This window comes from Physella acuta, unplaced genomic scaffold (genome assembly GCF_028476545.2).
Source record: "Physella acuta isolate Inbredline_101_S28 unplaced genomic scaffold, ASM2847654v3 ptg000185l, whole genome shotgun sequence".
Taxonomy (NCBI): Eukaryota; Metazoa; Mollusca; class Gastropoda; family Physidae; genus Physella; species Physella acuta.
The window spans coordinates 206,619-216,248 of NW_026731704.1; the positions used below are offsets into that span (position 1 = coordinate 206,619).

A 9,630-nucleotide genomic window follows, 5' to 3' on the forward strand; every position below is an offset into this window, starting at 1 on the left:
GATTAACTTGTTTTGCTATTTTATTCTTATCAGCATTATAGTAGTGTACGCAATAAGTTTGTTGTAAACTACATCATTGCTTTTAGAAACGTACATTATATTTTGATCGTTACCAATTAATGATTGCTGTTGTATCACAGTTCAGAACGTACACATGTTTTTTTTTTATAAATAAATACTAAAGTAAACATATTTATGTAACCAAAATATCAACAGGAATAATAGTATACATTAGAAATATTCATACATCGTGTATTCCTTCATTTAACTGAGATGGAATCATGTCGAGCTGATATCATTTGTCTGACTTCAAGATGTGAAAGTTATGCTGTTACATTTTTGTCTTTCATAAACTGTCATGCTAATTTTAATTTTGGATTTAATGAACATATTAAGCAAACACATTGAGTAAATCTTTGAAATATTTTCAGTTTATTCAGAACAGAACTACCCTATCCATGTGAACCTCTCATAAATTCCAGAAATTTTTTTGCTGTTTGTTCAATAACCTCTTTCGATGGTAAGTTGCGACGACCTGGATCATTAATCTGCAAGATTGTTTTGGTAGTAAACTTCAATTTGTTTAACGAACATTTTATTTGTAGATGATTATCAAAGAAATAGTCAATAGTTTAAGTTACACTAAACAGTTAAAGTTGAACAGTTTTAAAAGTGAGTATGCTTAAAATATTAATGTTAATGTATGTCATATATTTAGTGATTATCAGATAGTAAACATTTGTAATATATATATATATATATATATATATATATATATATATATATATATATATATATATATATATATATATACGGGCCGGCCCACGGCATAACATACGCCGCTATTTAGTTGTTGTTTTTTCTACTTTTCAGTAATTCATAATTTGGTGAATTCAACAGTACCAACGCTGCCACTGAAAATATTTCTTTAAAACACTATAAGTAGCTCTTAAAGGACCATAACCCCCCCCCCCTCTTCCTTCCCCCCTCCCCCCTACGTTAATAATCGTTTTAAACTAAATTATCTGCCCCTAATAGTCTTCACATAACCCGGCTCTGCTTGTAAACATTTAGAGTGAACACATCTCACTAAGACCATGTAGGGGTGGGGAGGTAGGGAGCGCGTTTACAGCTTGTTTTCTAGCGTCTCCAAGAAGGGAATTATATATATATATATATATATATATATATATATATATATATATATATATATATATATATATATATATATATATATATATATATATATATTGTGACGATCCCATGAGGGGGATCTTACCTTTTTTGGACATGGCTGAACGTGGGTTAATTAGGGTGTCACCTAGAGATTTATGGATGGGGGGAACTCTCGAGGTGAACCCCTTTTTTTGTGGTCGGGCCAGGCCGTAATGAGAGATGCCACGGACTGGCGCAGGTCGTGAAAGAGACAAAGGGTGGGATGTTATTGTTGATGCTAGCGGGTTACACCCCCCCCCCCCTTCGCACCTGAATCGCCTGGCCTGGTAATAGGTATGTAAATGTAGGGAAAAGCCGTACGAGAGGTTAAGTCAGGACATAGACCCCTGCACCTCGACTGGACTATTTTAGGAGGGGTAGACGGCAGACTGGGGACGTATATTAGCAGGGTCTGACAATTTAATCAGGTACCCCAGACCTGTTAGCGACATTTAATTAGGTTAGGCTTGAGTGGGAAGTGTTGGTGCATAATTAGCCCCGCACCTGGACATTTGTGAGTCCGTTATTTAAGGAGGAGGAACACACTCAGGGGACACTCAGTCAGAGCTCACGAGTCACACACGGACGGACTCGGATAGCTGGGTCTAGAGGAGACAGACATGGGGCGTCTCTGTGAGCTAGTGGACAGCCAAGAGATGCCTATACTGTAGTAGACCTAGGCTAGTTAGACAGTTAGGGATAAATAGGGTAGTCGTGCTAAGAACTTTAGTTGTTTGTAGCTATTTGTGTATATTTCTGATTGGTGTACTTTGGTGGCGGGTTAACTTTAATTGTGGTAATTTGTGGAAATAAATATAGATCACTGAAGTTGGCGTTTTTTTATTTTTATTTTTCTTCTTGTTTACGATTCCCTGACTAGTTCGAAAGGATTAGAGAAGGGTCGTAACAATATATATATATATATATATATATATATATATATATATATATATATATATATATATATATATATATATATATATATATATACGAGCCGACCCGCTGCGTATCATACGCCGCTATTTAGTTGTTTTTTTCTACTTTTCAGCAATTTATAATTTGTGAATTCGACAGTACCAATGGTGCCACTGAAAATATTTGCTTAAAAACACTAACCCCCCCCCCCCTCGTGAAAGCAGCCTCCTCTTTGTTACCTCCTCTAAGTTTAAAATCGTTTCAAACTAAATTATCTGCCCCTAATAGCCGTCACCAAACCCGTCTCTATAATTGTAAAATGTAAACAGCGTGAACCACAGCTCACCAGACCATGTGAGGGGGTGGGGGTGGGGGGTGGTAGCGATAGAGAGGAAGAGAGGGGACTGTAAGGCGCGCTTGAAGCTTGTTTTCTAACGGCTCCCAGAAGATAATTATATATATATATATGTATATATATATATATATATATATATATATATATATATATATATATATATATATATGTATATATATATATATATATATATATATATATATATATATATATATATATATATATATATATATATATATATATATGCATGTGTGATCACCGATTTAACAAGAATCAAATAACATAGTACAAACAAAGAGGAAGACCATGTATTGACATTATATAAGTGTAAATATTTAAAGATCTACTTAACTTCAGATAAATTACTGAATACGTCATGTTATAAATGAGTGAATCAATGATTTAACGGATAATTTATTTAACAAATTAAAAATGTATCAATAACCGAATGAACGAACCGACACAAAAGTGATTGGTTTTGCGAACAGATGGCTAAAAACCGACTAACGGTTTAATGAATTTGATGAATGAACGAATAATTTCAGACATATTTCAAAGAAATAATTAACTATTAAACAAAATAAGACCTTATTAAACGAAACGAAACACGAATTGCCTTCTTCTTTGTTCTTAACTTGGAAGTTTAAAGGTATTTTCCCCCAACACAACTAAATTGTTATGTTGTGACGCATAAGACGTTGACCCCAATTTTAGACAATTCCTTTCAGTATTTGCTTCCATCTAGAACAAGCTACATGTCGGCAGTTGTTTGATTTTGGAGTTTACACTCCTAGCAATGTTGTTGTCCCCAGCTATCGAGCTTCATTTGCCCGGGAATTCAAACTTGTAATTCTTTGGTTTAGCAATAATGAGCTTAACCTATACGTTATCAACCCATTCGTTCTTCATCATTTTGTTGAATGCGCGTCGCTCACTATTTCATGTGTAGTGTATCTATATCTATATATATAATTCTCTTCTGGGAGACGCTAGAAAACAAGCTGTAAACGCGCTCCCTACCATCCCCACCCCTACATGGTCCTAGTGAGCTGTGGTTCACGCTATGTTTACCTTCGTGGAGTCGGGTTTAGTGACGGCTATTAGGGGCAGATAATTTAGTTTGAAACGATTTTAAACGTTGGGGGGGGGGGGGGGGGCTATGGTCCTTAACGAGCTACTTATAGTGTTTTAAAGAAATATTTTCACGGTCAGCGTTGGTACTGTCCAATTCACAAATTATCAATTACTGAAAAGTAGAAAAAACAACAACTAAATAGCGGCGTATGTTATGCCGCGGGCCGGCTCGTATATATAAAATTCTCTTCTGGGAGACGCTAGAAAACAAGCTGTAAGCGCGCTCCCTACTACTCCACCCCTACATGGTCTGGTGAGCTGTGGTTCACGCTAAATGTTTACAATCATAGAGCGGGATTAGTGACGGCTATTAGGGGCAGATAATTTAGTTTGAAAATATTTTAAACTTAGGAGAGGTAACTATAACGAGGCTGCTTTCACGGAGGGGGGTGTAGGGTTGGGGTAGGGGGAAAGGAGGGTGGGGGTAGTATTGTTCTTAACGACATATTGATAGTTTTTTAAAGCAAATATTTTCAGTGGCAGCATTGGTACTGTCGAATTCACAAATTATAAATTAGTGAAAAGTAGAAAATAAAACAACTAAATAGCGGCGTATGTTATGCCGCGGGTCGGCTCGTAAAACATATTTCAATTGGGGTGGGGCGGGTGAAATGTAAATAGTTGAAAAAACAACAGTGTGGGGCGGGTGAAATGTAAATAGTTGAAAAAACAACAGTGTGGCGAAAGTCATGTTGTAATAACAGGTTTAATTTTTCTGAACATTATTTCGGCGAAATAAAATCTACCACAATTGATACATACATATAAAGCTATAACGATATTTATACATTAAAACATGAATATATTACCTCCTCTTCCACTGTGGCGTAGGTGATGGCACAGAACAGCCAAACGCTCAAAATGAGTAGGATCAGAAGCTTCATAATGATCGGCTACATAGAAAGTAAAACATTGTTTTATAAGTTTAAACTTATCCTATATATACATATTTGTTATGCTCTATATTATATAAGCTAGGTGATTTAAGGAATGTATTGCACATTACACAATATACAACTTACCCAAAAGGATTTGATGTCAGCGGCAATGTGATGGTAAGCACACAACGTTGAGATGTAGTGTTGTCTAAATTTACTTGGTTTATATACATTTACTCCAGCTGTTGTAAGCTCAATTATAATATTCATTTTTAACGATTTAAAGGTTCTCAACGTAGAGACAGGTTAACGTACGTTAGATTTCTAGCATTTTATTTGCGCCAAATGTTACACATATTTGAGACTCTTTAGAATTAAATGACGAAATTATTCACACTAACATAGCGGAACATTGGACCAGCATCAAAATCGTTTTGCTTGAGAGCATCTTTCATTTTTATCAACGAACCATCTTGTCTGATGTCTAAATTTTCATATTTAATATTTATTGTATGCTGGTGTTATATTTCGTTCTTACAAAATTATTTTTAGCATTGTCGGTGAATAAGGGGAGCTGGGTCTAGGGACTAGGGGCAGATAATTTAATATCTGGGTCTAGGGTCTAGGGGCAGATAATTTAATAGCTGGGTCTAGGGTCTAGGGGCAGATAATTTACAAGCTGGGTCTAGGGTCTAGGGGCAGATAATTTAATAGCTGGGTCTAGGGTCTAGGGGCAGATAGTTTAATAGCTGGGTCTAGGGGCAGATAGTTTAATAGCTGGGTCTAGGGACAGATGATTTAATAGCTGTGTCTAGGGACTAGGGGCAGATAATTTAATAGCTGTGTCTAGGGACTAGGGGCAGATAATTTAATAGCTGGGTCTAGGGGCAGATAATTTAATAGCTGGGTCTAGGGACTAGGGGCAGATAATTTAATAGTGGGCTTGTGAACAATCGCCTAAAACAGAAGGATCTCAAAGACATTGTTGCTTTTTACAACATCCAGTTCACAACCCCTACCCTCACTGTTCTTTCCAAAGTAATAATCAACTAGCTTTAGGGAAATATATCCATTATTAAATATAGATTTTGTAAAGCTAGAGAGACACAGATAAAGAAGAAATGTTTTCAGGGTAATTTAGTTAACATTTGAGAAATAATAGTTGGTCTTTGTTGTATCAGGATTTACAGTAAATTTACAGTAAATTTACAGTAAATTTGAAGGTAAAAGTAATGCAAGTAAATTTAGTTTTAATAGATGGCTAAACACGATGGAGTTATATTTTAACGTATATGACTTAAGGCAGAGAATAAAATAAATTAATGTTAGTTAATAGAACTATTTATTTAAAGGCAATTTTTAAAGTTCCATTTTATGCTGCTGACAGATTTATATTGTATTTTAAAATCATTTACAATTTTAGCAAAGCTATTTTTAAGACATCAATGAATTTAGACCTAGAGCCCTGATAAGATCACAAAATAAAAGTCTGAAATAGTTTTAGCCGTTAAAATTTTTATTTCAGCCAAAAACGACAAACGATCTGAAATTTCTCAACTCTCACGGACTCCGCGTAAACAGGGTGGAGGCAAAATAAACATATAATGCTTAATATCACATGTAATAATTATATATGGTACAGTGTGTTAGGCTTTATGAACAATGGAATCATTTGTCATGAAATCACTATCAAGAGATCATTTGTCTGTGAGATATTTAGTCTGGTATATTTTGTCTGAAATGAGTTGTCCTGTCACCCAACCAAAGATATAGCGAATATAGCGAATAAGTGTTAGGAATCTTTTTTTTTTGTTTTTCAAAAGCTAAACAAGGCAGTAAAAAAAGTGTTTTTCCTGATAAATCACTTTGAAAAAAAGAATAAAGCAGATGACGGATCATACAATTAGATTTTATTTTTAAAACATTATTATTTGCCTCAGCTTCGTTTTCTGCCCAAAGAGACAAAATATCAGACACAACGTTTAATATAAATATAAAAAAAATAAACCATCGATATCACAAATCATACCAGGCAAAGCAATACAAAAACGTATGCTAGAATATCGCTATAAGGGGAGATAACTAAAGCCAGGCTTCACAGTCGGGTAAACAATTAATGTTTAGCTGGTGTCAGCACACACATTTTCTCTCTCTCTCTCTCACACACACACACACACTGACACACACACAGACACACACACACAGACACACACACACACATTACACTCACACACGCACGAACGAACAGTGAAACAGTCTGTAGCTGTACACTCGAAAGTGGTGTTCTCGTGAGCCTAATTATCGGGAACATTATTCTTGTGAGCAGTAGAGCGAGAAGTCTAATATAAAGGGTTCCTGCCGGTTACACCTGTTACCGACACACACAATGTTTTCGATGGTTGTTTGAGATAACTGAAATCTGCATTGAGCCGTAACAATTTTAAAGTGGCATGGCGTTGCAGAAAAATCGATACATTTTTTTTTTTACCAGTAAAATTTAAACATGAATACAACTTTGATAAAAAATGATTTTTATGTATGGTAACCAGTCCGGGTGGGCGTGATCGATTCGGTATAGCCCATGGTTGATTAAAACATGATATAATCTCTATAATATATAGAGTTATATGTGCAGGTGGGCGTGATCGATTCTGTATAGCCCATGGTTGATTAAAACATGATACAATCTCTATAATATAGAGTTATATGTGCGGGTGGGTGTGATCGATTCGGTATAGCCCATGGTTGATTAAAACATGATACAATCCCTATAATATATAGAGTTATATGTGTGGGTCGGCGTGATCAATTCGGTATAGCCCATGGTTAATTAAAACATGATACAATCCCTATAATATATAGAGTTATATGTGTGGGTCGGCGTGATCGATTTGGTATAGCCCATGGTTGATCAACTGAAAAGCTCTATGTTCACCTCAGGGAGTTCTTCACACCCACACATTGTTCTTCAAGTGCTAACACATACTTCTTTCTACATCCCACACATTGTTCTTCAAGTGCTAACACATAGTTCTTTCTACACCACACACATTTCTCTACATACCCACACAATGCTCTACGTAATTTACTCTATTCACACCCATAGTGATCTTAACACATCCACACAGTGATCTTAACACATCCACACAGTGATCTTAACACATCCACACATTGATCTTAACACATCCAAACAGTGATCTTAAAACATACACATTTTGATCTTAACACATCCACACATTGATCTTAACACATCCACACAGTGATCTTAACACATCCACACAGTGATCTTAACACATCCACATAGTGATCTTAACACATTACACACAGTATTCTTAACACATCCAGACAGAGATCTTACCACATCCACACAGTGTTCTTAACACATCCACACAGTCGTAACACATCCACACAAAGTGATCTTAACACATCAACACAGTGATCTTAACACATACACACGTTGATCTTAACACATACACACAGTGTTCTAAATACATTCACACAGTGATATTAACACATCAACACAGTGATCTTAACACATCCACACAGTGATCTTAACACATTACACACAGTATTCTTAACACATCCAGACAGAGATCTTACCACATCCACACAGTGTTCTTAACACATCCACACAGTCGTAACACATCCACACAGTGATCTTAACACATACACACAGTGATCTTAACACATTCACACAGTGATCTTAACACATTCACACAGTGTTACAAACAAATCCACACATTGTTCTAAATACATCAACAATGTTTTACCCCTCCCCCCCCCACGCGTTGTAATAAAACCAATTCCTCATTTATTTTCATACACTAACAACAGTTATAAATAGTTACATAAAAATGTACAATTTAATTAGGATAGACATAAAACTACCAGCAGAAACAAACATTTAATTCCACCTGTTGCTGAAAGTGAGGGGATTCTCTGCGACGGTTAGTTGACAAAAAGTCTCTCATCCAAAACATTTTAGTGTTGTTTGGCAAAATGTCTCTCATCCAAAACAGTTTACTGTGAGATGACTAAAAGTTTCTTATCCAAAACAGATTACTGTAAGTTGACAAAAACGCTCATCCAGAACAGTTTACTGTTGGTTGACAAAAAGTCTCTCATCCAAAACAGTTTACTGTTGGTTGACAAAAAGTCTCTCATCCAAAACAGTTTACTGTTGGTTGACAAAAAGTCTCTTAAAAGTCTCCCATCCAAAACAGTTTACTGTTTGTTGACAAAACGTCTCTCATCCAAAACAGTTTACTATTGGTTGACAAAAAGTCTCTCATGCAAAACAGTTTACTGTAAGATGACAAAATGTCTCTCATGCAAAACAGTTTACTGTTGGTTGGTCAGTGAAATCAAAGTGTTCTCAAATTTTAGAAAAAATCGAATACAATTTTAACCCAGGGCTAAATATGACAATGGACACACACCGAAAGTACATAAACATCCTAGTAAGAAAATGCGAAAACTTTAGTTAATAATTGTATGATCATTTATATTGTGCATTAAAATATTCGAGAACAAAAAGTAAACTGAAAAGTCAATCAACAAAAAATGAATGTAAGACTGCTGATAATTTTAGATCCTACAAGGTCAGTATTTCATTTGCGTGTATGTGGATGTCTTATAAGTTGTCTAACATTACCATAGAATATGTGCATTTCTGAGGATACTGACGTATATGCAGTCTAAAACCACCATTTGATGTTGTATGTCATGTGCTCTTGGCATGTGCATTGTATAATATTACAATATGATGGTAGTATATGTAATGTTAAATACGTGTACATAAACATAACCATATGAGTTGTAATATGTTCTATGTTGACCAAAGCCACTGAGCATTTTATAAAGAAATCTATGTTTTAAAAATGTGCAATACAAACTTGATGGGGTTTGTATGCTGAGATGTGATGTCGTTAAATGTGTTTTGTGAAGATGTGTGACGACGGAGAAGGGGATGTAAAAATTCTCAAAAAAAAAAAAAAAGATGGCGTATTTTTTTTTAATGGGCCACTTGGGTTAACTTAACCGTGAGTACAAATATGACTATGTAGAACAACTAGTGCTAATCAAATGTTCCTTTTTATACGTAGTCGTCAAGTAAGCAGAATAGATCTTCAT

At 35.3% G+C, this 9,630-nt stretch overlaps 1 long non-coding RNA gene across 1 annotated transcript; it reads right to left on the minus strand.

Annotated features, from left to right (window-relative positions):
* Nucleotides 1-439: 439 nt before the first annotated feature.
* LOC131936690 (uncharacterized) lies at nucleotides 440-4,748 on the minus strand. The gene is made up of 3 exons (XR_009386082.1): nucleotides 4,642-4,748; nucleotides 4,429-4,512; nucleotides 440-548 (listed from the first exon to the last, which is right to left on the minus strand). It is a non-coding gene; the product is annotated as an uncharacterized LOC131936690 (long non-coding RNA).
* Nucleotides 4,749-9,630: the final 4,882 nt, after the last annotated feature.